The sequence below is a fragment of the Myxocyprinus asiaticus genome, chromosome 15, assembly GCF_019703515.2.
Source record: "Myxocyprinus asiaticus isolate MX2 ecotype Aquarium Trade chromosome 15, UBuf_Myxa_2, whole genome shotgun sequence".
Classification (NCBI taxonomy): Eukaryota; Metazoa; Chordata; class Actinopteri; order Cypriniformes; family Catostomidae; genus Myxocyprinus; species Myxocyprinus asiaticus.
This window is the reverse complement of record NC_059358.1, coordinates 12,330,072-12,353,282: the sequence shown is the minus strand read 5'-3', so window position 1 is coordinate 12,353,282 and position 23,211 is coordinate 12,330,072. Positions and strand designations below refer to the sequence as shown.

Below are 23,211 nucleotides of genomic sequence, written 5' to 3'. Positions count from 1 at the left end.
AGTTTTGGCAAGTCATGTAGGACATCTACTTTGTGCATGACACAAGTAATTTTTCCAACAATTGTTTACAGACAGATTGTTTCACATTGAATTTACATCACAATTCCAGTGGGTCAGAAGTTTACATACACTAAGTTAACTGTGCCTTTAAGCAGCTAGGAAACGTCCGATTCATCAGCCAATCAGATTGATTTTTTTGTTCTTGGTGGGTGTGATCTTTAGGATATGTCCCAGTCGAGGCCTTCTAGCTGGCCTTGAGTGACGCAATCATGCTTTAAGTGATGTTTGTAATTCAAGAGCGAAAAGCATAAGATCAAGCTGTCTGACGAGTCGGCTGTCATCACTGCTGGTATTGCCATTGAGAAAGAGATCCTTATGGATTTAAAAACACGAGATGTTCTGCATGACTGTGTGATTGCTTAATTTATTAAACAGGAAAGGAGGACTGATTTTCACTTCAAGTAAATTGGTAAGTGCTTTTTGCATTGCTATAACAACATCAGGAGTTTTCTAAGTGTAAATTAGGCTGCTGGAGCATTCAGTGTTGGATCAAGTTTTGAAAAGTAGTGCTGCGTTCCATTCAACTTGGAAAGTCGGATTTTACAACTACTTACTAGGAAAAGTGCAATGGAATGCATCTTTAAGTCAGAATTACAACTTGTATGCTCGTGCAGAAATTCTCAACTCTGATTTCACCGAGATGCAGGGGCATGATGTCACACAAACATGTTGACACTCAGGGAGATATACAAAGTAAGTGATAAACATTCACTTTATTAAGTAATATCGATAAATGAATTCGTTTCCACATTACATGATATTAAAGTTTGTTTAACAAACCCCTGCAGAAACAGGTATATAAAACATGGTAAATTATAATCTCTTTTGACAATCCTACACCTGTTTATCAGTTGGGTTGCTAGGAGACATCTCTAATGAGAGTCAAACCCCTGCTAAACTAACGGAAGCATTGCAGTTTTGTTTCCTTAAAGTTCATCTTCCGAATATCAGGGAATGGAATGCATTTATGGTTGGAGATATCAAATAGGAATATCCCACTTTCCAACCTCAATGAAACGCAGCATAACCGTGTACCTGACGAAATGAAATTTATTGCAAGCTATGTTTAAATCGCAAATATTATTAGATAGATTTTTCCAGGTATCATAGACCTCCTTGGTAGATTCATATGAAAAATTATGATTTTTGAATGTCTGTTCGGGAGACGTTCATTTCACAAAACAGTCATGCTGCAGTTAAAATTAGGCTTGCTTGAGCATTGTGTTGTTTCAAGTTCTGGCTTTCACGTGTTTTTAAAATGTCAGTTGGAATTACTAGTTACTGTAGCTGTGACATAATGTATGATGCCCAAAGGCATAGGGTGTCTTATTCATTGTGAAACTGTGTTTTCTTAATGGCATGAATCACACTGAAGGCCTAGACTTTAAATGCATGGCCTGCCACTGCCTGAAGGTACCACGTTCATCTGTACATACAATAGTATGCAAGTATAAACACCATGGGACCATGCAGCCATCATAAATGCTCAGGAAGGAGACACATTCTATCTCCTAGAGATGAACGTAGTTTGGTGCGAAAAGTGCAAATCAATCCCAGAACAACAGCAAAGGACCTTGTGAAGATGCTGGAGAAAACAGGTACCATCCATATCCACGGGAAAACAAGTCCTATATCGACATAACCTGAAAGGCTGCTCAGCAAGGAAAAAGCCACTGCTCCAAAACCACCATAAAAAAGCCAGACTACAGTTTGCAAGTGCACATGGGGACAAAGATTTTACTTTTTGGAGAAATGTCCTCTGGTCTGATGAAACAAAAATCGAACTGTTTGGCCATAATGACCATCATTATGTTTGGAGAAAAAAGGGTGAAGCTTGCAAGCTGAAGAACACCATCCCAATCGTGAAGCATGGGGGTGGCAGCATCATGCTGTGGGGTCTTTACTGCAGGAGGGACTGCTGTACTTCCAAAAAATAGATGGCATCATGAGAAAGGAAAATTATGTGGATATATTGAAGCAAAATCTCAAGACATGAGCCAGGAAGTTAAAGCTTGGTCGCAAATGGTCTTCCAAATGGACAATGACACCAAGCATACCTCCAAAGTTGTGGCAAAATGGCATAAGGACAACAAAGTCAAGGTATTGGAGTGGCCATCACAAAGCCCTGACCTCAATCCAATAGAAAATTTGTGGGCAGAACTGAAAAAGCGTGTGCGAGCAAGGAGGACTACAAACCTGACTCAGTTACACCAGTTCTGTCTGGAGGAATGGGCCAAAATTCCAGCAAGTTATTTTGAGAAGCTTGTGAAAGGCTACCCAAAACATTTGACCCAAGTTAAACAATTTAAAGGCAATGCTACCAGTTACTAACAAAGTGTATGTAAACTTCTGACCCACTGGGAATGTGATGAAAGAAATAAAATCTGAAATAAATAATTCTCTCTACTATTATTCTGACATTTCACATTCTTAAAATAAAGTAGTGATCCTAACTGACATAAGACAGGGAATGTTTTCTACAATTAAATGTCAGGAATTGTGAAAAACTGAGTTTAAATGTATTTGGCTAAGGTGTATGGCCTCGGATATTGTTTTTTGTCACAGGTATTACCATGACAATAATAAAAAAAAAAAGCCAGTATGTCACACTGAGTTTATGAGTGTCCAGGTGAAACACCAAATAAGAGCTCCTTTTAGTTCTTTGTCATTTGGTTCCATTTGTGTCCCTCACTAAAGCCATATTTACACTGCAAAGGTGGCACAGAAGCTGCATCTGAAGTTGCATTTAGTTGTATTTACACTGACTGTTTAATGCTGCTCATAGCAGGCATAAATGCATTTACACAGCAGTTACAAATGCGTAAATAATGTTATGAGATGAATATTATAAAAATATGAATATAGAAATATGAAATGAATGAAAATGATAAGTTATAGTTTTAATATGAAAATAAATTATGAAATACATGATACTGTAAATCATGGCAACAAGAATGTTCAAGGCTGCTCTGATGCTGCATTTCATTTACACAGAACCAAAGCAACTTCGGAACTGCCTTTGAATTTTCTGTATAAGTAAACTGTGTAAGGCTGTGTAAAGACATCTTAAGATGAGTGTATGGAGGCTCTAACGCAGGGTAGATGCCCAGTCAGAAGATAAATGACACAGCTCTATAGAAAGAACAGCCATTTGTTCCATTCCCTCCTCCTCTCTGGTAACAATAAATAATCACTCCATATGGGGAAGTGGGTTGTCAACAAATGTACTGTATGAAACATAATATATTAAAGAGCACTAACAAACAGTGTGGTTGAAGATGCAAGCAAAAAAAAAAAAAAAAAAAAAAAAACAATTAATTGTGTTTAAGCCTAAGATTGACTCTATAACAAAAGCATTTTATCAATGCATACAAGTTTATGTGCTCCATGAATACATGACCACAAAACTGATTTCAGCAAACACATGCATGTGAGTGACAGAATTTATCTAACAAAATTAATTAGTGGCCATCACACTGCATTTGGTGCAGTGTCCAGGAAATATACTGTAAAAATATATTGACACGTAGTGCATGTGCTCATGGGCATGCAGGTTCGAATCTGGCCTGCATCAGATCCTGATACCACACCACCCCCCAAAATCATGTCTTTTTAAAAGGCAAACACCCATAAAAAATTTTAAGAAGAAAAAGATTTTAAGAAAATATAGTTTTATAATATAATTATAATATTATTTTCTTTTAAGAAAAAATAAATAAATGTAAGAATTTATATGATGATGGGTATTATGAATTTATGAAATATAAGTTTACCAAATGCTAATGATTTATATCATGGATCAATTATTGCATTAGTGTGAGTAATATTGCTAAAATCTGTGCTTATTTATCCACAAGAAGCAACATAAGTACAGTTTACATTGTGCATTACCCACAATTGTGACACATCAAATACCCAGACTCATAACTCTGTGAATTTGGCAACAGTAGGTCGAAAGTTTTGCTTCTGAAATTGGTCGGTGTTTACAAAAATTAGATTCACTGCCCTCCAGTGGCCGGAGCTGGAAGTTTTGTTGAACTTATGGGCACGTGTGAGCTGACGCCAAAAGCAAGCTGTATTTTAAAGTTGTGAATGATGTAATAGTCAACAGGAATGCATATTTTATTAACTCTACCCTCTAACCCAACCCCTAAACCTAACAGTGAGTGGAGTAAAATTTGTAATTTAGAGCAAAAATCCAACCTCCGAATCATGCTCACCATTGTTTATGTGAACGTGATTCCTGGTTCCCACAGGACCAGAACTCGTGTCTCTGAGGTTGCTCATGCGACACGCTATCAGTAGCACTAGAGGGAAATGTGATCTTGCATGAATTGATGCAAAAATGTCAGATGGTGCTTGTCAGTTATTCAGCTGAATCAGGTTAATTTCAGGGTACAGGAACTTTTGGAGGCAACATGTCAATTTCCTGTGTGAAAAGTTGACATACAGTATCCCAAAACTTTTTCTCATTTTGTAAGCCCTGTCTAGCTGGATAGAAGTTGCAAAAAGAAAAAGAGAACACAAACAGACAAATCCAGCATTAGCCTAAGGGTCCAATATGGTTAGAATAAGAGAATGTTAAACTGAACCAAAGGTCCCCTGACACCAGGAGTCAGAAGAAAAGGCTTAGGCAGGACAGGGTTGATTAATGTAAACAGCTACAGCCCAATTCAGCCCCATTTATGTCAACACTTGACCCAGAGGAGATAACCGTACACTCTGCTTGTATTTCTATTTTAGGATGCAACGTTGTATAACATCCAGGCGTCTATTAGAATAAAGTCTGGAATACAAATAAATAGCTGTTTACACTGAATGCTCATTTAACTACCAATGCTGCCTCTCAAAAATAAGGAGTTTTGTCTTTAGTATGCATGAAATAATCCTTTCTGGGTTTTATACGAATATACAGTACGTATACTGTACATTTCATTAACACTCTGTTTTCTAATATTTTCAACAAATTTTGGCTTAGAACTGTGAAACATGCCTTTGACAGACTGTTTGCTGCAGCAAACAAGACAAATTATGAAAATCAATATGGATTTTAGTCTTCTGCAGGCTACACAGTGGAACACAAAATTAAAGACAGAGAAACCTGTTACTCTTGGAAAACATGTACATTTTTCCAGTCCATCAAAACGTGATGTTCAAAAATACCGCAGACTTAAACGCTCACACAAAAATGTGAAGTGATATAAAAGTCTTAGCTCTCCATGTCTAGCTTGTCTTCAAAACATTCAATTATACAGGGCAGGACTGCAATTCCTAATACTCTCAAATTAAATTATTGCTGGTCTAGTGTTTTTCTGTCAGAAATGCTACAAGCACTGAAATCATGCACATTTCAAATGGAAAAAGAATGTTGGTGACCATGAAACAATATCCACAGACAGCTGAAACAACAAGTAATATCTTACACACACTAACACTCATTTTTTTTAAAGTCTCAAAGTCAGCACAGTCTGAGAAGTGAAGACAAAATGATCAGGAGTGAATCAGTGGAAATCTCTCATTGATATGTGATCTAAATCAACATATTTCTCTATGTTTTACATTCTTTTTAAAAGTGAGGTAAGCCTATCTGTATGAGCTACAACTTCACTGCAGACCATTCTCCAAAACAAAAACAAAAATAAATAAATAAATAAATAATAATAATAATAATAATAATAATTGTACATAATAATAATAATAATTTTACATAATAAACTTTACATTAAATATCACCTTGATCCTTCATAATGTTTTTGACAATTATAAGTTTGCTAAACTGGGAATATTGATAGGTTGAAGGTATCTGGAGGCGATAACCTTAAAAAGTTAAATGTATCACTTCAAACTTTTTTAACTGAACAGGTGAATTCATACCATATATTTGTCATCTGTTGAAGTGCAGTTTGACACTAGTTCAATTGATAATTTTTATACAGAGCTAATTATATTTTCTACACCCTACTCCTAATTCTAACTCTCACAGTAGCTTTTTTGCATTTTTCTTAATGGAAACCTTTAGCTGGCCCCTAGTGTGTTTTATTATTATTATTATTATTATTATTATTATTATTATTATTATTATTATTATCCTTGTCGAGACACTTGGTCCTCATAGTGTATAGGTAAAACCTGACACACACACACACACACACACACTCACAGAGACATAAATATTCACACTCACTGAAGCATTAGTGTTATCCCTCTCTTTTCTTATTATAACTCAGCTCATATTTCAACTATAAAAAATATATTAAAGTACAAAATTTACCCTATTTGAAAATACAAAGCTTCTTAGATCATTGAATTGTGCTCATTTTCCTCATTTTATGTCTCTCATATACTTTATGATAGTATCATATTTGCCTAAAATCAGCAGAAATTACCTTGCATAAATTGTAATCAATAAAACAATTGTGAAAAAAGAATTGTGATGTTCTTCAATGAATATTCCTTAGTAAAAATATTTTATTATTATTATAATTATTATTATTATTATTATTATTATTTTATTTAATTATATATTTTTTCTGTTCTTGAGGCACTTGTAATTCCACAAATTTGTCTTTGACCTGTATTGTTAAATCAACAAAACAGTGCAGTCATTTAGGGGAAACCGGGGCTAGTTGTTACACTTTTTACTCCAGTACATATTTCTCAGGGTACGTTTATTTTTGGAAATCCATTTCAGTAAAGGGACATACCTTAAAGCCTTGGCTCCAAAAAAGCTGTTGAACATTTCCACCCTTATTGCCCAGGAAAATATATATAGTTCACTGAACACACATTGACACTGTAACCCCACCACCACCACTAAAACAAAATCTAGGCATCTCTTTAAATATACGTCTTCATTAAACAGCCTATCATAGGCTTTTCAGCCAATGTAAATCTATTATGTGGCACAAAACAAATTATGAAACAAACATGGAAAAGGTAACATACCAAATAAAGTAATTGACAATTTTCACAACACATGTGACAACATGCCCCAACTAGACTTTCATGAAAAATACCTTTGTGCTTACTTTATAATATAACTGACCCATAGCTGAATGCATGCCAGTGTGGTTTGATCATGTTTGCTTGTTTGCCCAAGAGCTAACAGAAATATGATGATAGTAATTTTTAAATACAAATTATGAATGTATTAGTTATCTTAGTTACAAACATGATGATATTAAATTTACTTTGGAGGGTAGAATTAACAAAAATTCTAATTTAAGAGGGATTTAAACTAGGTGTTTGGAAACAACACACATCTCTGCTAAGGTGTAGTCTTAACATTCTGTATACTCCCCTTGTCCTAAGGGTCAAAAATGACCCACCTTCACCAAACACATAAAATACAGCAGCTTAATTGAATTTTAAAACCCAAATCTATTTTGCATGAAGAAACAACCTGTCATTCATCACAAACTTTGTGAATATGTGGGTTTTACCTCTTCAAAGTGCAGAAAGACTCCATTTAATCAGTGGACACCACTCATTTTTCTTAAAAACACCTGTCATAATTGTTTTCTTTACTAAAGTAGAGGTTTATTATGATTATTATTATTATTATTATTGCTAAAGGTACTGCATAGGTGTAAACATTAATTGTTTAGCAAGAGATAGCACTTGTATAGCCTAAGAAAGTAGCAGAAATGTGCAGAAAGTAGTTTTGAATGCATTTTATTGAAGGGAAACAATAACAGTCTTGAACTTTTTTGGCAACATAGTGATATATTCTTATATACTGTACAATGAGGAATTCAACTACAGAATACTAGTCTTCTCCCATTTTTCGAATCATTGCCCCCACCCACAAGGTGTATAAACAACAACAATAAATATGAATAAAATAAGATAATAGATACAAAACAAAAACGTGAAGAACATAAATCAATCAACTCTAATTAGCACATGTAGGACAGTATGCAAGTGTGTGCTCATGGACTTTGCAGATGTATTTCTCACAAGTGAAGCACATAGTATTTGTTTTACAGTCTTTCTTTGAGGGGTAGAATTGGCATCTCCTCCTCTTGCCTGCCCCAGCTGCAGCCTCAGGTGGATCAGGACAAGATTCAGCCCCCTGAACAGCTTTCACAAGCGCTGCAGAGGCTGCTGTGCGGGGGAGGTGCTCCCTTCTTTGAATGTGTGGGGTTACAAGTGCCTTTCCCAGCTGCTCCAGGAACACCCTCCTCTTGTTCCGCTTATCAGTCATCCAGGTTGGGTTGATCTTGTTCCATATCACGAAGGCATTGTATGAGGACACATCAATGATGTTATGGAAGATGACCAGGGGCCAGCGGGCAGTCATCCTCCTGCAGCTGTAAGTTCCAATCACCTTGTCCAGGTTGTCCACGCCTCATTTGTTGTGGTTGTAGTCCAGGATGATGGCTGGCTTCCTGTCCTCACGATCACTGATCTCAGCCATTTTGTGCAGTGTGCTCAGGAGGACCACATTCTTGTTCCTTTTTGGAAGGTAAGAAACTAGAGTGGTGGTGGGGGTGAAGGCAAACTTTGATGAGAAGGCTTCTTTCCCCCTTGTTGCAAAGAGTGCAGGGGGGAGCTCAGGCTTGTTCTTTCTAACTGTGCCAAGCATGGTGATCTTCCTCTTCAAGAGCTGCTGGCTGAGTTCATAAGAGGTGAAGAAATTGTCACACGTGACATTGTGCCCCCTCAGTCCATCTGTCACATCAAGCACAACCCGCATCCCCTGGTTCTTCTCTGGGCCTCCACTGGTTGGCTTCCCTGTTTAGACTTGCATCTTCCAAGCGTAGCTGGATTGTGCATCATAGGCCACCCATATCTTGATGCCATACTTTGCTGGCTTGCTGGGCATATACTGCTGGAAAGGACAGTGACCTTTTGACAAAAGAGATTACTATCAGTAATTAGTATCAGTGTCACAGAAAACAATCACATAAATCAATGATATTACAGCAATACATAATAAAATTAATAGTGAAAATCACTTACATTACAGATATGAAAATAAAAATGTACCTCTGAATGGAACCAGTTGCCCATCCACTGTTACTTCAGGCCCAGGGTTGTAGAGGTTTGGCAGATGCTCCACCCACTTCTCCCAGACCTCTCTTATGGCCACCAGTTTGTCTCTCACACGTCTTGCAGGTCTTGACTCACGGTTATCAAATCGTAGCATTCTTGAGAAAGTGTGAAAGACTTTCAGTGACATCGTGGCATGGAAAATCGCCTTTCCACTCTCTGCATCCCAGAGACTACATGTAGCCTCGCCTTGGGACCTATACACACCCGCTAAGATTAGCAGCCCTATGTAGGCACGCAGTTCAATCTCATCCATCCTTTTCCAGTTGTCTCCATATTTACAGAAACCCTCCAAATTTTCGATGGTTGGTGTGATGAACATGTAGAATGTTGAGGTGATGTCCTGGGCATGGGCAACTGCATGTCTTGTGGGCCCTGGGGTCATCCTTATGACATTTTGTGCTGCCATCCTGCCCTGGTTGTCATATGGTGACAAGGACCATGTTATTTTGCTGTTCTTTGACAAAAATGTCTCTCTTTCAGCTTGGGGGATTTCTTCTTCATCTGAAGATGATGCATCGTGCTCTGGGTTGTATTCTTCCCCATCTTCTTCTTCAGATACCTCCTCCTCTTCTAAATCATTGTTCTCTTGTTCCTCCTGGACATCTGAAAAAAATCAGATCTACGACCTGTTGGGCACTGAAATGTGCACTCATGGCTTCAGCAAAGAGAGAACTGGGGGTACTGTCATTTGCAGCACCTTTATAGCCTCTGACTGCATTCCCCATTAGTAAACAATGCTTTCAAGAAATGTTTATATTGTCTGAAATTGTTTTTATTTTGTCTGTGAACTTGAGTCATGTGTGGGGTCGTGGAGGGGAGATGCTGCACATGCACAAGAAAGTTTTAGTTTTGTCTGAGTTCAATCAGTAGCACACATAATCTCAATTTCTCATTGTGTGTGTGTGTGTGTGTCTCTTTGTGGTTTTTGTGGTGTGTAAATTATTTTATAACTGCTGGGTCAAAAATGACCCTAAGACAATCTTTGTACCCTGGTGGTGTACAGCTTTCATGGAAATATGAACAAAGGCAATGTTTAACTTTTTCTAATGTTGGGGTCACTCTAGGAAAAGTCATCAAATTTCAAGTTGAAAAAAAAAAAAAAAATCATTTAGCTGGTTTACTCTGCTGGTAAACATAGTAGCGGGTCATTTTTGACCCTTAAGACAACACAAGGGCTAAAGACAAACCAATTATATGCAACTGGACATTTGACAATTAACCCTGGTCTCCCCTATGTATTTTAAAGTAAACTGAAAGTTCTCATAAGAAGTACTAAAATATATCATGCTGAATTATAGTATATACATTCTGGTACTTTTGTGCTATTTATAGATTAAGTCTTGGTGATCATTCACGCAATCCATACTGTATGTGTATAGGTTATTCCTAAAATATATGAAAGGAACTCAAAGGAAATTCTTAGTATATATAAAGGGCATAATTAGCAATGCTCTCATGCAGTTGTTTCATATGCAAAAGATAACCTTAAATAGCACTGCAGTCTCTGCCCTGCTAACAAAAGTGCAACAAAGTGAGTCAAGACCATGTAATAACAGGTTGCTGAGGGGGTCATTGCTTTCTCTGATTGGCTTTTCTTAGCTGAGGGAGAACAAAAGTAACATTCACACTTAAAGTATACACTGGATGTAGTCAGGATAAGTAATGTCCAGACTGGCTTTAACCGAATGCCTCTTTCAACTGTTCAAAGTTTTTCAGATTTCGAGGTGTTGATGCGAAAAGGAACATATGTATGCATATTGACCTTTGAGGTCATTCTGACCCTAACCTGTAAAAATACATCCACATGCCTGGGCCAATGAGTCATTGACATCAACTAAAGTAGGATACTTTGCACTTTAAAATACAGTACTTGTAATGCTTCAAGGGCAACAGGTAGAGTAAAATGGGTAAAGTATTCCAAAATTTCATTAAAAGTTGCATGTAGGAGATTCCTTAATGCCTCAGGCCACACTTCTATCTGCAAACAGTTTTATTAACTTGTAATCTAGAAGCTTCGACTCATTTATGCTTTTAAAAGTGGATGTTTAACATAAACTTTGTATATCTCCCTGGGTGCCGCCATGTCCGACTGACGTCATACTCCCACATCTGCATGAAATCTGATTTTTGAATTTCCGCACAAGTTTCCAAGTAGGAAGTGCAACTTCAAGTGTTGTTCTATTGCACTTTTCCTAGGCCACATCTTCACTTATATGTTTTCTGTTTCCTAAAATCATTGTTTTCCAAAGTATGCAGTACTGATGAGCGTTTTTCGACAGTCTTTGTTTTCGGTGTGGTTTTCAACCAAAAACCTATTAGTTAAGACCAAAGTATACTTCGGTCAAATGTGAACGCTCCCAGCATGAGCGACGCAAGTTCTCGTCATCAGCAGAGTGCTCGAGCACTGAACGCGCACAGCCTGATTTTTCTAACCGCGCGTCTTTGAACGCGCAGAATGCACATGCGCTTGGAATTATGTGCACTACACTGTTGCACCACTTACTGATTACAGAGAACATTTTTGAAGCAAATTGTGTGTTCCGAAAAAAAATTGTGTGTTTCGAGCAATATAAAGTTAAAATGTTCATGCTTTTGTTGATGTCAATGCCTCATTGGTGCAGGCTTGTGGATAGTGGTGGGTGGAGGAAAATGCTGTTTAAGTGTGGATGAGAGGTGTAAATATCAATGCATTTTCAACAAAAAAAGAATTTGTGTGGACTTTAAGTAGGAAGTAGTGAATTCCAAGTTTCCTATCTGTCACTCACTCGACGTTGGTGTCGATGTAGTGACACTAGGGGTCACTCTTGGGAGCCCGAGACACCTCTGGTCTTTGATAAAAGGCCAATGAAAATTGGCGAGTGGTATTTGCATGCCACTCCCCTGAACATACGGGTATAAAAGGAGCTGGTATGCAACCACTCATTCAGATTTTCTCTTCGGAGCCAAACGGTCATGCTCATTGAGCTGAATAGCACTGTTCATTCACCTCTGCTGGATCTGACGGCGCATTTCAGCGGCTTCTCCCTCCTCTGCACTAGTGCACTGCAGAGAACGCCCCTGGGCGCTTCGGCAGAAAAACTAGAGAGTATATCTTCTGAAAGAGCGTTTTTCCCCTCTAAAAGAGTATATTTCTCTAAAAGAGCGCACACACGGAACGTCTTTTTAAAGACGTGTCTTTCTAAAGATGCCTTTCCGTTCATGTGTTATTCCTGGTTGCGGTCGTTTTCTCTCAAGTTCGGATGGTCATGATCGCTGTCTTTCGTGTCTGGGCGCGACCCACACGGAGGCAGCATTTATGAATGGTTCATGTTCTCACTGCGAGAACATGACCATGGCAACGTTGCGGTCGCGGCTTGCTTTCGTAAGGAAGCAAGCCACCCCAGCGGCTCCCCGCCTCGGTCCTCCTGCCTACGGGTATGAGGTCAGCGCGGCTAGCACTGGGGGAGATTTGGGGACCTCAATGGGATCGCCTCCGCCGAGTATCCCCCCGCAGACCTCCCATTCCCCAGCACGCTCGTCTGCCCCAGTCGGGCTTCCGGATGAGTTCGCCAGCTCGTCGCAAGGTGAGTCTGGCTTCTTGTTCGGGGCCCGCGAAAATGATGAGCTCTCGAGCGCAGCATTGGAGAGCGGGCTTGTCCAGTCGGACGCAGAAGCCTCAGCTGGGCTTCCCCCTTTGGGGACGGTCGCCCAGTTACAGGCCGATGCCAAAATGACGGACATGCTTTCCCGGGCGGCCGCGAGCATCGGGCTAGAGTGGAACCCTCCGCTCTCCCCTGAACCCTCGCGGCGTGATGATTGGTTTCTGGGCTCGCGGCGCCGCTCCAGTGCCATTCTTCCCGGAGGTGCATGAGGAGCTGACGAAGTCATGGGAGGCACCTTTTACTGCCCAACCCCGACTCCGCAGTTCCCCCGCTCTCACTACCCTCGATGGTGGGGCGGCCAGGGGCTCTACGGTGATTCCCCTGGTGGATAAGGTGCTCGCGGTGCACTTATGCCTGCAGAGCACCGCCACCTGGCGTGGACGCCCTAAGCTCCCGTCCAAGCCCTGTAGGCTCACGTCGTCCCTGACGGCCAAGGCCTACAGCGCTGCTGGACAAGCCGCCTCTGCCCTGCACGCCATGGCTCTCCTGCAGGTCCACCAAGCCAAGGCACTGAAAGAACTGCACGAGGGTAGTTCCGCCCCAGATTTGATGCAGGAACTGCGCTCGGCGACCGACCTCGCCCTCCAGGCGACGAAGGTCACGGCGCGGTCTCTCGGGCGGACGATGGCCACACTAGTGGTCCAGGAGCACCACCTGTGGCTCAACCTGGTTGAGATGGGCGAGGCCGACAAGACACGGTTCCTTGCTGCCCCCATTTCCCAGGCGGGCCTATTCGGCAACACCGTTGAGGACTTTGCCCAGCAGTTCTCGACGGTAAAGCAGCAGACGGAAGCAATCCGGCACATCCTGCCCCGGTGCGGCTCAAGACCCTGCACCCCGTCTGCTTGTTGCCAAGGGCGTCCCCCTGCGGTGACTGCACCGGCTCCGCCGTAGCCCGCCCCTCCGGCCCGCCCACCGCAGGAAGCCGACGCCACCCGTCTCACAGCCGGCACCGAAGAACCCACGGAGGTCCTTGAAGCGCCCCTGAGATGGGCAAACCAGGGACGAGGGAACCCACTCACGTGGAGGGCCGGGTGGAAAATTTTGTTGCCTTTTTGTTTGATTGCGCCGCACGCCCAAGTGGCTGTGGTACCCAACATTTCAGCAAAAGATCGGCTTCCTTCCTCCCTGGGTCACATACCCGTGTGTACGGTCGTCACCACGACTACCGTCCACGGGCTTTATCTTGCAGGATTGGCGCTCTAGCGGTGCCCTTTCCGCCCCTGAGCGCCCAGCTGTGGCACAAATCCACCCCCGATGTGACAACCTCCACGGGTCGTGAGGACAGGCCTCTTCCTCCCCCGTCCCAGGCTGTTCCGGAGGTGGTCACAAGGAGCCAGGTAAGTGCTTCAATGTCCCTAGACTCAGCACGGCCACGACGTGCTGTGGCACCTCGAGCTCCGCCCCGCCACGTGGCCCCACCTGCCGGTACGTCCGACGACGTTGTCCCCTTGGTCCCCCTCGCACGGAATTTGGACGCATGGCTTGCGCTTCCCAATCCATCGCGGTGTTTGATCTGGACCGTCCGACTCGGCTACGTGATTCAGTTCGCCAGGCGCCCGCCCAGGTTCAGCAGTATTCACTTTACCTTGGTCAAGGGCAAAAACGCTGTTACCCTGCGCGCAGAGATCGCTACCCTCCTACGGAAGGGCGCAATAGAACCTGTCCCTCCAGCCGAGATGAAGAAAGGGTTTTACAGCCCCTACTTCATCGTACCGGAAAAGGGCGGTGGGTTGCAGCCAATGTTGGACCTGCAAGTACTGAACCGGGCTTTACACAGACTCCCGTTCAAGATGCTGACGCAAAGATGCATTTTAGCGAGCGTCCGGCATCAAGATTGGTTCGCGGCGGTAGACCTGTAGGATGCGTACTTTCACGTTTCGATCCTTCCTCGACACAGACCCTTCCTGCGGTTCGCATTCGAGGGTCAGGCATATCAGTACAAAGTCCTCCCTTTCGAACTGTCCCTGTCTCCTCGCGTCTTTACGAAGATCGCAGAGGCTGCCCTTGCCCCATTAAGGGAGGTGGGCATTCGCATTCTCAACTATCTCGATGACTGGCTAATCTTAGCTCACTCTCGAGACGTGTTATGCGCACACAGGGACCTGGTGCTCTCGCACCTCAGCCGACTAGGGCTTCGGGTCAACTGGGAAAAGAGCAAGCTTGAATTTTATATTTGTTTCAAGATAAGCTGTTTATCTGATTCTTGGCCATGCAAATAATTTCTTTAAAGGGGTCATGACATGAGGAATCCTTGATCTTTTGAACTATAAGAGGTCATTGCAACATACTGTAAGTTTCAGAACTCAAAACTTCCTCCTTACAGCAAAAAGAGCATATGTTAAACCAAGCTGGCAAAACAACACATTCTCTACTTCCTCCAAATTGTGAAGTCACACTGTGGTAGACAGTTGCATATGGCCACCTCCACAACAACACATCAAAGCCCCTAATTTACCTTTTCACCTCCGTAACCCCGCCCAGTAGCAGTGAGCAGTGAGATGGCAAGGAAAGAACAGGTCAATCAAGAGCAGAGAGCCAATCATAACAGTCACACCGAAGATAACAGCCAGGGATCAGGTCTGGATTTGACATTCTTGACCCGCAATGGAGCAACTGAGTCTAAAAGGGGTAAACAAATAGAATGTAACACATCAAGTGAGGAATCTAAATCCATATTGAAGGAAAGACTCTCCACTAAATAAGAAATATCAACCTCAAGAAATAAATGTTTAAACTGCTCAATAGCAGCAGTATTTAAAATCTGACAAGGTGATTGAAAACTCTGGGTCCTACAATTCTATGTGGTATCAACACATTAAAAATAACTGGCTTATGAGCTGAAAGGACTTAATCTGTGGTTCAACGGATAAGCCAAGAGTTAAAATTAGATCTAAAATATGTCCATGGACATGTGTAGGTTTATGCGCATGTTTGGTAAGATTGAAAGAATCAATCACATTCACAAAGTCTCTTGCCAATGGATGTGTTGGACAACAAACATGTATGTTAACGTCACCCACTAAAAACAATTTATCATACTTCATTACAATTTCACTTAAAAAATAAGTGAACTCCCGGATAAAGTCCTTATATATGGGTTTGGAACAACATCAGGATGAGTAAATGATGACAACATTTAAATTTTTGGGTGAACAATACATTTAATAAGCATTATTGCCTTAAGTGGTTTTCTTTTAGTGGACAAATACATTTTATGTGTGATGTACATTTTCAAGTGTGGCTCAAGTGTCCAAATACTTTGTGGGGCCACTGTATAGAGTTTTCTGGTTCATTTATAGACTTCCTTAAACTGAATTCTGATTATCCATTAAATATAATGGTGTCCAGTTAGCAAAGCAGTAATGCAACTGGTAAGTTATCTAACCACTCCCTAAATACGTAGATACCTAAATACGCTGTTTTTCATCACATCAGATTTGCAAAAACTATAATGCTGTCATGTGGAATGCCATTTGCCCTCCTAAAGCTCTTGTTGGAAACAGGTATGAATAAGCCTTGAATGCTTTGAAGCACTAATTTATACTTCAAATTTGATCACATTATGATTCTCATATGAAGCATTTGAATAAACTATACCCCTCATATGAAGCCCATAACCACCTAACTGAATACCATTTTGTATTTCATTGGTGTGTACCATTTCAGATGTAATTATCTAATACATTAGTGTGAATTATATTTCCTTGCACATCACTGGAACCCCACTGGAATCTCATTTTTTCATTTCTTACTTTGTATTCTCCTTGTCAGGCTGAATATTAGCTCTCCCACTGTGTCTTATACTTGCTTTCCTGGCTGGGGTGCTTAAAAGAAACTGATTGTTCTCTTGGTGGGTACCATCCATGTGCCTGGTGTTTTGCGGACTACATTAAAAGCCTCATGAATTTAGACCTCTCTGGACAGGCTGTGTACAAAAGTTGAAAAATACTGCCTTTGCAGGCAATATACAGAGGTAGGAAGCACAGACACCCCACATTCTTTTGGTATAGTATAAGTATAAAAATGTTGTCTGAAAGGGCAATTTATTTTAGGAGGAGTACATTTATGTGTAAATGCCCATTCATTCCTTTTTTAACTTACAATTCAATTTCTACCAACAAATAAGAATTGTAGTAATTAAATATTTACTTGGTTATCTCTAAAGTTAATTTGAAGATCATTAGATGTAACATTATGTTGCTGTGGAAGGATGTCTGGAAATAGTTTCCTAAGAAGGTACACTAAAAAAAGTGTGACCTAAAGGAGCTATTTCTACCTGATTTGATCTAACCCTTACACATTAGTTGTGTTAGTGTATCTTAATTTATTCAAGTTAAATATATTTTTGAAGTTATCTGAATTTTAGTGTTTTTTTTTATCAGTGTACCTTTATACAAAAGCCCTGACTTTTTTAGTCATTCACTCGCTGGGCAGTGAGAGGGCAAGGCAGCTGTCTTGGGTTTTGGAAAAGTCCCTGTCTCTTCCTGCTCTGGGTTGGTTTTGTGGAAATCACTCATCTGCATACTGGTTAGGTCACCAATCAAAAGGTCAGCTAATGGCTACATGGCAGGTCACATCTAAGAGTGAAATTCTACTGGCTGGCCTTTACGAGAACAGCACCTACTTCAAAGGACTGTATCACTTTTAGAGTCTTTAAGAAAACAACTACGATTTATATTTTCACACATTTTGGAATGTTGCTGGATAAATATTCCTGCATCCCTACAGCAGCAAATGAAAGTTCTGTAGTTATTTACTCACCCTCGTGTTGTTCCAAACCCATACAGTATGCTGTTATTTGTTCTGTGGTACACAGAAGGAGACATGTTTGCAGAATTTGTATGCTTCTATGTCAAGCTCCAGAAGCCAAGTCTTCTGAAGCCATACGACAGGTTTGTGTGAGAAATAGACTGAAATTTCATTATCTACAGATAATCTTACTCTCCCCCCGACATTTGAACAACTTGCCTGCATTCAGTTCAGAATGGTTACTTCACATGCGAGAACCAATGCCGTTTTAGGGCCAATAACATTAGCACACAATTTTTGAATCTGGATACGGATGCAGGCTAGATGCGAGCTTCAATTTAGGTTTAATTTCTCTGTCAAACATATCATATGGCTTTAGAAGACTTAGAATAGAGCACATGAGACATATGGACCATGGGCGGCACTTGGGGTAGTCTTCCGGGGTTTAAGCCCCTATTGATTTCAGTAAAGCCAATTGTTTTTTTATTATCTTATAGTAATGTCAAAAGTACCAGTGCTTTGGTATCAAACTGATAATAAATATGAATATATTTTACTATTAAGTAATATTTATATAAATTAATGACACCAGTCTTTCTAGCATATATACTGTATGTTTGAAACTACATGATGGTGAGTACACACAATACTGTGCAAAAGTTTTAGGCACTTGTGTAGGATGTCTTAAAAAATAATGCCATAAATAGTTTTCATTTAACGTCATACAAAGCCTGATAAACATAAAAAAAAGCTAAATCAATATTTGGTGTGACAACCTTTGCCTTCAAAACAGCACCAATTCTCCTATATACAGGTGAAGGCAAGGGTCACAGACACAGTTTTTCTAGGTTGTTGGCAGGCTTCTGTCTCTTCATGTAATCCCAGACTGACTCAGTAATGTTGAGATCCGGGCTCTGTGGGGGCCAAACCATCTGTTGTAGGGATCCTTGTTCTTAATCTATTCAATTCTATTTGCAAAGGGATTGTTGAAATCTAAAATTGATATTTTCCACTGATACACTAAAAGCAGAACATACAAAATAACCATCTTAAGACAAAGGTTTTTGTGAAAAATATAATGTGCCTAAGACTTGAGCACAGTTCTGTAAATTAGTTTTTATTTTTGGTTGAACTATTCCTTTAAATTTAGTATGTAGTGAAAAGATATTAGTTGCAGATATATCGCCTGCTACAGAAATTCTGTAATTGCATATGGTAGTGTTGGGTTCGAGTCCACCTTAGTCGAATACGAGTCAAGTCCGAGTCTTTGAACAATCGAGTCCGAGTCCAAAAGGGGCCGAGTCCAAATGAATCTGAAAATTGTAACTGTAAACTCAACATCAATATTTTAAGCTTATTTTAACCTTCACAACTAAGAAAAACAATTTGTCAATATATAAATGTAACAAAAACTTGACAAATACAAACATAGACTAAAGTAAGTGAAACTTGTGTGAGTCATTACAACCTGGGTTATTATTATTTTGAATTTTAATTTAGTTTTTATTTCTATTACATTTTCAATTTGTCTTTTCAATTTAGTTTAGTTTTATCTAAAATTATCTATGTCTATACTGAGATTCTCTATCTGCCAACTGGTTTGGGAAAAAATACAAATTAGTCAACACAGTAATAATTAGCACTCGCTGATTACAGTGGAAATGCCAACTGCTAATATTAGGGCTATTTAACACAGACATAGTTAATTAGCAAAAAAACAGTTCTGCGTGCTGCTTGTGCACCTAAAACCCTGATGCGTCCATGTGTGTCTAGCAGTAGCTGACACCGAAGATAAAACATATTTGATATTTGCTTGAGCGGCAGTCATGTTCGTCTACAATCATTATGAAATCTTTAAATACCAACCAAAGAATTTCACTGAGGTCTTCTTTAACTGCAAAAACATGAAAAATTATAATATTGAGTCTTAAATTTAACAGAATTGTCCTTCAAAAGTGTCAGAGACATAGGCTAAAAACAATATGTGCATAAGTGTCATGTGTATTCTGTTGATTCATGTCTTTTATTTTGAAATGTTTAGTTCTTGTTTCCCTTGTCATGTGATTCCTGTTTTCCCTCCATGTTCATGTGTCATGTTTTCATTGGTTTATTGTTTAATTATCTTGTTATCAGTTCTGTTTGTTCATTGGTTTATGTTCCCCCATGTCCATGTATTTAAGCCTCATGTTTTCCATTGTGTAGTTATCAAGTACTGAATGTGATGGTATGTGTTTGGTAAGCTGTAGTCATAGTCAAGTCATAGTCAAGTCATAGTCAAGTCATAGTCAAGTCATAGTCAAGTCATAGTCAAGTCATAGTCAAGTCATAGTCAAGTCATAGTCAAGTCATAGTCAAGTCATAGTCAAGTCATAGTCCATGTTTTGTTTATGTTTAGTTCACGTGTATAGTTAGGGCATTCACTTTGTAAATAAACTGCACTTGGGTTCCTCATCATCGTCTTCGTCATTGCCATCATTGTCAGCAGCCAACAACGTTACAGAATACTTGACCACCCATGAACCCAGCAGTTTTACTTCTGCGCCTTCGTCAGGGCAATCGTCCCCTGGAGGACTATGTCGAGGACTTCTGCGGTCTAGCCTGCCAGGTGGACTTTAATGAGGTTGCCCTCAAAGACTGTTTCAGATTTGGATTGAATGAGTCCATTTCTTTTTTGATGCCTGGCGGTCGCAGTTCCCTCAGCCTGGTTCAATATATCGACCTCGCCCTACGGATCATTGGTTCCACGTTCACTGTGGGGGAGGCGGATGCCGAGCCAGAGTTCCACGACATGGCCGCCACCAAGCCAGAGTTCCACGTCACAGCAACGCCTCAGCCTGCTCCATGCCACGTCACAGCAACGCCTCAGCCTGCTCCATGCCACGTCACAGCAACGCCTCAGCCTGCTCCATGCCACGTCACAGCAACGCCTCAGCCTGCTCCATGCCACGTCACAGCAACGCCTCAGCCTGCTCCATGCCACGTCACAGCAACGCCTCAGCCTGCTCCATGCCACGTCACTGCAACGCCTCAGCCTGCTCCATGCCACGTCACAGCAACGCCTCAGCCTGCTCCATGCCACGTCACAGCAACGCCTCAGCCTGCTCCATGCCACGTCACAGCAACGCCTCAGCCTGCTCCATGCCACGTCACAGCAACGCCTCAGCCTGCTCCATGCCACGTCACAGCAACGCCTCAGCCTGCTCCATGCCACGTCACAGCAACGCCTCAGCCTGCTCCATGCCACGTCACTGCAACGCCTCAGCCTGCTCCATGCCATGTCACAGCCACATCTGAGCAGTGGGACCTGGAGATGGTTCCCACCCTTATACCCACCCTTAGTTCTCCTGAGTAGGCAAGGGGAACTTTCGGCCCTCCGATCCCGCCTGGACCCTCCGAGCCCTGGACTTCGCCTTGGCCTGTCGGTCCCTCGACATTGCCTCAGCTCGGCGTTCCCTCGGCTCCACTATGGTCCTTCAGCCTGTCGGCTGTGCCGGGGTCCCTCGTCCCTCCGGCTCCTCCTTGGTCTGTTGGTCACCTGGCTCCGCTTTGGCTCTCTGATCCTCTGGCTGTGCCTCGTCCCTCCGATCTGTCAGCTTCACCGGGGACCTCCTTCCCTACGGCTCCACCTTGGTCCTCAGTCCCACCGGCTCCACCTCAGTCTTCCGATCCCTCAGCTCCGCCTTGCTCCTCCGAGCCTCCAGCACCACATTGGTCCTCCCTGCCATCGGCTCCACCCTGGCCCTTCGAGTCTTCGGCTACTCTCCGGGCACCATGTTCCATGGCTCCGCCCCTCGAGCCTCTCATGGCTTCACTCCCCACGGACTTTGCCCTGGTCCCATTCCCCTCACCCTTTCTCGCCACGCCACGCCCCACGCATCAAGACACCCCCCCCCCCCCCTTGTTTATGTGTTGGGGTGTCAGGAGCCACCCCTTAGTGGGGGGGGATATGTCATGTGTATTCTGTTGATTCATGTCTTTTATTTTGAAATGTTTAGTTCTTGTTTCCCTTGTCATGTGATTCCTGTTTTCCCTCCATGTTCATGTGTCATGTTTTCATTGGTTTATTATTTAATTATCTTGTTATCAGTTCTGTTTGTTCATTGGTTTATGTTCCCCCATGTCCATGTATTTAAGCCTCATGTTTTCCATTGTGTATTTGTCAAGTATTGAATGCGATGGTATGTGTTTGGTAAGCTGTAGTCAAGTCAAGCCATAGTCTAGTCTAGTCTAGTCCATGTTCATGTTTTGTTTTAGTTCATGTGTATAGTTAGGGCATTCACTTTGTAAATAAACTGCACTTGGGTTCCTCATCATCGTCTTCGTCATTGTCAGCAGCCAACATCGTTACAATAAGTTACCCGGTAGTAAAAATAAAATAAAAACTTTAAAGTAAAAATGTAATAACCAACTAAATTCAACCTGTTACATGAAGTAGCTTCATACACAAACTCTGCCATCGAATAATAAATCTTATAGTGTATGCTTTGAATGCTTTGAAAATAGTAAATCAATAATAAATAGGTGCTGTTTATCTGTTTAGAGTTGCTGTCTGCTTTAGCAACAATGATTTTATTTTTTTTCGACTAAAGTTACACATTGAGCTATTATGGACCATTTCAAGCTGACACACTATGTGGACCACAAGAGACTACAGAAGCCTACATATGTGGATATATTATGCCTAAAAAGACTTAATAGACCAATATTAAAACTATTTTTCTTAATTTTTATTTCAAAATGTTGTTTTTAGTAAACTGTCATGATGTGGGTGACTCAAAGTTCTTTATTTAAAGTTCTTAACCACGATTAAACCGCAGTGCGAGCACCTTCTTGGCTGCACAAATGGCATGTGCAATTTTACCAATTGTCAGGTCCCGTGCTGTGCGAAACTGCCTTGTTTCTAGTATATTCGCTATATACCTGTCTTTGTTTTCGTCGTGCCAACCACCTCAGTAATTGATGTTAAACAGTAGTCTCTGTAGTAACATTTAAGCATATTGGTTGACTGATGTGTGTGACTGTGCGTGTGTATGTGTGTGTGCATGTGTTTACTTAACATGGTGAAACAAACTCTGGCTACATCTATGACTTCAGGGGGTGCTACAGTTGCATGCAGAAAGAGATGTGTTCATTTATTTCTGTTTCACTGTTTTTTTCTTTTCATTGCATCACAAATGCCATGGACTCGGCTGGACTCTGAAAAAATTCCAGAGTCCCAAAGGCTCAAGTCCAAGTCAAGTCTGGGTAAAAATGCATCCGAGTTTGTGACAAGTCCAAGTCCATTAAATTGGACTCTTGACACGGACTCAAGTCCAACCTCGAGTACCCCAACTCTAGCATATGGCAAAGATGAAAATCTTGATTACACTACTGGTAATAAATGCACTGGTAATTGCGCAGGTAATGGTGTGTCTTAAAATGACAACAACTTTTAATGTCAAGTGGTCCTCCTTCATTCACCTCCCATCATGTTAGAGCCAGGTAGCTCAATGCACTCGCTAACGAATGAGGATGTGACTCGCATATGAACGGATCATCTAGAATTACCGCACTGATGCTGTTGTGCAATAGCGTGCAGACTGAAATGCCACAATGTGCCAGTGGAAAAAATAAAGTTTGCTCTTATTATTTAGAGCTCAAACTGCTGGGTAAAATAATAAAAAAATGGTTTCATCAAAGAGCCTGCAAGAAATGGACTACT

General features: G+C 41.3%; 1 pseudogene; it reads right to left on the bottom strand.

The window, feature by feature from the left end:
- Positions 1-7,954: 7,954 nt before the first annotated feature.
- Positions 7,955-23,211, bottom strand: part of LOC127453394 (piggyBac transposable element-derived protein 4-like) — an 83,128-nt pseudogene continuing 67,871 nt past the window's right edge.